We start from the raw sequence: 4968 nt of genomic DNA, 5'->3' as shown, positions 1-4968 counted from the left end.
ATATATTAAAAAATGGAAAGTGGTTTACAAAACCCCCAAAATGAGCACTGTACATGAGAAGTGAAAGCAAAAACTATATTTGCCATGTGTATTATATAGCAATCATTGGTGTTAATAGTGCAAATGTTTCCTTCTGGTACCAACTATGTGTTTGAAAATTCCAATACGCATTGTTTTCAAAAAGCTCCCCTTAAGGAATGTAACTGGTTTATATGAGTAAGCAGTTACTGTATTGCACTTAAATGTTCTGTTGAAGGAAATGCAATTTTGTTTTCTGTAGAACTGTTGGTTGTAAACCATCTATAAACTGAAGCTAAAAATGCTCATATTTAAAGCTGGGATGAAAACTGGTATTTAACCTTTGTATCTTCTTAGGAATATCCTTTTTAGTGTATGAAAGGTGGTGGCACTATGACTTTATTTAGCCTTTTCATCTGAGCCACAGTCACCTCTCTCCCGAAGCAGCCACCTTCTGAATGCACAAATGTACTGGGATATGTAGAAACAAATCTAGAAGAAAGAGCGAGCTTACATTTTACTCTGAAATCCATCCTTCCCGCATTAATTGTACCACTCGACTGAGATATTAGACAAACACAATAACCATCTCGTTACCATATAACGTGTAAGAGTCAGAAACTAAAAAAGGAAGAAGAAGAAGAAAAAAGCCTCTTTAGGTTGGTTTTAATGCTGCCCAGAAGAGTCAAAGGTTAAGGTTTAAACTGATATTGTCCCAGCCATTACTCATATGTATATAGTTACAAAAGTGACAAAACACTGCCTTTATATTATTTAGCAATATGTTGTAAATAGCATTATTAAGCTCTTTTTTTGTAATAAAGACCCTTTAATTTGAAGATAGTACAATAACTGAACTGATAAAGTCAATTTTTGATTTTTTTTTATTTTATTTTTTAGCTAGAGGCAATTTCAACTGTGGAATTTTTTTTTGTTGTTGTCTATTGTTCTGAAGACTTTGCATAATTTATTGGTTTAATTTATCCTAATTTATTTGATGAAGGTGTACAATTTTGTATTACCAAGGATGTACTGTAATATTAATTGATGACAAGATAAAACAATAAGACTCCCCTGTCCGTTTGGAAAAAAAGGTGCAGTAGACAATTGATTGAAAAAAGTTACAATTCTAGCTTGGCAGCTACTAAATTTAAGATAAACACAGGAAAAATATTGGGGGGTGGGGGTGGATTTTATTTTGTGTGTTTAAAGCTTTTGTATACTCTCCAGACTTTTACCTTTTTGCTTTGTACCACTTAAAGGATACAGTAGTTCAATTGCCTTGTGTGCCTTCCATCTTCTCTAAACTGAATGTATGTGCAGTATATATGCAAGCTTGTGCAAAATAAAATATAAATTACAAGCTCATTGCCATTGTTTATATTTATTTTCAAAAGTTTCTGTTGCCCCATATCAAGAGGTGAACCACTGAACCTCTCCGCTGCAGCCAGGCTTTGCCTAACACTGTAGTCCTCTGAAGGTTTTCTTTCCCCCGAAGTTCAAATTATTTATTAATGAACCTGCCAGCCCTCTTGCAAAACGGATGTAATGATTTATCTAATCCAGTGTCCTACCTCCAGCACCGGTTAAGATAATGAATGTTATTTTACAGTAGTCTATCAGACGAGGAATAACTCCCTGCAAGAGACATGTTACGTCTGAGGCACAGACAGCCCTTTAAATTGAATGTACCCAACATGAGCTAGAAAGTACCTTTATTTATGATGTTTAATCATTTCCTGGATATTCCTGCCATGCTGGTATCCTGCAACAGGGAGTTCCACAAGTTGGGTAAATGTAGAATAATGCTTGTTTTGATGGGGTTCACATTTGTTCCTCTTATCAATTTGCCCTTGTCAACGGTAGTGCCCGGGTACCTTTCTCCATTCTTTTCATTACCATCTATCACTCCTTCTTGGACCACTTCCTTATCAAGCTGTATAATCAGTAGCATTATATATAACTAACCTCTTCTTACACATTTCCTCAACATGCAAGTCTGATTTGTTCACTGTTTTTCTCTAGTCTTTCGCTGTTTCTGCTGCTACATACATATCTTAAAATTTTGTGGTTGAGTGAACCTTTGATTTACGTTATTGCCTGCGTTTCAGATATGAATTGTCTCTTTTTGGCTTAGACGGGGTGCAGATGGCAGTGAGATGGTAGCTTATTTGGATCACAAAATCATGCAAGAATTTTCTGATTTTGAAGAAGGAGCGTGTTAAAAATATGTTTTCATCTGAGGTAATTTATCTGCAGAATCTTCCCTGATTCAGCCTTGGGATGCTGTGGAGCTGAGCTGGAGGCTGAATCTAGCTTTAGCTACACTGTAATGACCCAATAAATACATCTTATCTGCAACAGCAATTACAACTCCGTCTCTTTCTATGCAGCGAGAGCTGCATGTGCAGGGCCACGTCAACACCAGGTGTAAAAGAGGTCTGTAGGAGGTCATGAAGTTGGATCTAGGTAACTAATAGTCATTTAGGTGTAAGATCTCTGTTCTTACTGCAAACAACTTGCCTCTCCTAGTTCATGTCTATCCACATTACCAAACCAACATACTAGAAGCATTTTCAGGTCAAAATACCTGGCATTCAGGTCATTTTTTAAGGACCTTGGCTGCCCCACAGCACTTACTAATTGTCCATGCAGACAGGAGGTTGCTAAGACCACAGCAGGGCAGGCTGCCGTGTCTGGAATGAGGAACGTGTCAAGGTCCCTGGCTCGTCCACTCCAGAAAGCCGCCAGCCTTGTGGAGGTCCTCTGCCAGTCTTGGTTCAGAGGGAGCTGCTGGGAAACCATGAAAACGCTTTCCTTGTCAGAGGGAAGACAAAGAGAGGGCGGGGAGACTAAAACCAGGCATCTGGTTAAGCACATCCCAGCAAAGGCTCACGAACGCAGCTACAGATTACCAGGGAGGGCTCATTTTTGTGTTAGCTGTTAAGACTTAACTAGATGGAGAGGGAGATCATCCTCAGGTACCCAGTTGATGGACCAAAGGATACCGGCTGCATGGGCAATTGGTAGCTCACTCTGTCCCCTGATCAGTTCTTCTCTCAAATATACCAGTTCTATGAAATACAAGACGCTATTTGCCATTTTACCCTGCAGTGGAAAGCACACGGATCTCTAAATAAGAAATCCTAGCTATTGGCATCTCCGAATACTGCAGGAGTTCAGAGCTAGACTGGAACTTGGCAAGTAGACCCTGTCATTGCAGAGGGCCAAATCAACTTTCCCAGGCTTCAAGCATCCTGAAGTGATCCAAATTCTGCAGATCTGGCCATCTGTGCTTGGAAATCCTCAGTTCCCCTAATACCTGGAATGTTTACAATAAGGAAGACACTATGTTCTAGCTTTAAAATCATAAGGAAGGCATGAATTGTCCCTGAACAAGGCAAATGGAGCAATTTTACTTCACTGAGACCATCACTAGGAACTGGGATCTTTTACACATCACATTCCTGAGAAGCTGAATGCAGAAGATGGCATTTTGTGATTTGAGAGCTCGAAAGAGTTAATTGCTCTCATTTTCTTGGTCTGTACCCTTATTTATGCCCAGTCTAGGTTGTGCCAACACAATTTCTATGGAGATGATCCCTTCTGATCCAGTCTTCCCTCTTTGTTAGGAGGGAAAGGGAACTGAAGGGTGAGTTGCAGCATACGACTGACTGCATTTAGGAAATAATGGCAAACAAGTCCGTCACTCTTTGCAATGGGTTACAGTGTTTCCCCAAACAGACTAATCCCATTTTAAAATACGACACTGCGTTTATTTTAAGAATACAATACAGAAAGTACTGATTGACTGGTGGGTACAGAAAACCCATCCCTTGCTGCAATGCTCAGTTTTGTGTACAGCTTATTAATATCTCTATCTCTATACATGTACCTCAAAGAGGTGAAAGAGGTATATTTTATTTACATATTCAATTTTTTTAGACACTCAAATGAATTCTTATTGGCTTAGGTTAGCCTGGCTCTATCCAAAGCCGCAGAGCAGAGTGAGACACTGACTCTCGTGCAGAGAAAGGAGCCCCCCACCTCTCTCTGCCCAGAGCCTGTGATTGCATTTTCATGAATAAATCCTAGGCGAGTGAATAGTAGTACTTTCCCATTTATTTGGGAATCAGTGGGAAAAAACAAACAAACAAACAAGCTATTTGCTTCACAACAAAACACATGAAAATGAACTGCTGCTCGCACTCAAAGGCAGTTAATTGCATGCACAGTTTAATTTTATTCTTTAAAATTAGACTTAAGTCTCTAGCTAGGCAAAGGAAAGGGAAAAAAAAATTAAAAAAAGAGAAAGATGGCACAGATAGCTAAAGAAATACTACCAGTTCCAATGTAAATATGTTTGCAGTTTGCAAGAGACCTGCCAGTCAAGCAGCTGTGGGAGGTAACAGGGGAGAACGCATGAGAGGAAAAAGTCTTGTGGCAACAGTGGCCAGTTTCATTATGGCCACTGCCAGACTGTGAAACAACTCTGGGGGCTTGAAATCCTATTGCCTATTAAAACTGGGCATGACAGCTCTTTTTTATGCTTCACCAACCAGAGATGGAACTGTGTCCTAGGGGAAATAAGGAAAAATATTTATTACAAGTGTTTAACACCTTTTAGTACAAAACAACCCTAATATGCAGCGCTCAAGGATAATTCATGCCAGCACATGTAAAACCAAGGGGAATCGCTTATCAGCTCAATAATTTGATCAGAGCTTTTAAAGGAAGAGATGATGCTCTAGTCAAAACCCTGCGCCCAGATTTCTCTGAAGTGGAAGTACTTTATATTATATATATATATGTAATTTTTACAATATCGGGGTAACAGGGACAAGGCTCTCCCAATGCACCATCCCAGGGCCTGCACCGCTGCCTGAAGTTCAGGCTGAAGGCTTACCTGCCCCTCCTGCGTGGAACAGTAGCTGGCACATTTAAGAGCGG

Source organism: Eurypyga helias, unplaced genomic scaffold, assembly GCF_000690775.1.
Source record: "Eurypyga helias isolate BGI_N326 unplaced genomic scaffold, ASM69077v1 scaffold3660, whole genome shotgun sequence".
Classification (NCBI taxonomy): Eukaryota; Metazoa; Chordata; class Aves; order Eurypygiformes; family Eurypygidae; genus Eurypyga; species Eurypyga helias.
Note: the sequence above shows the minus strand (reverse complement) of the source record.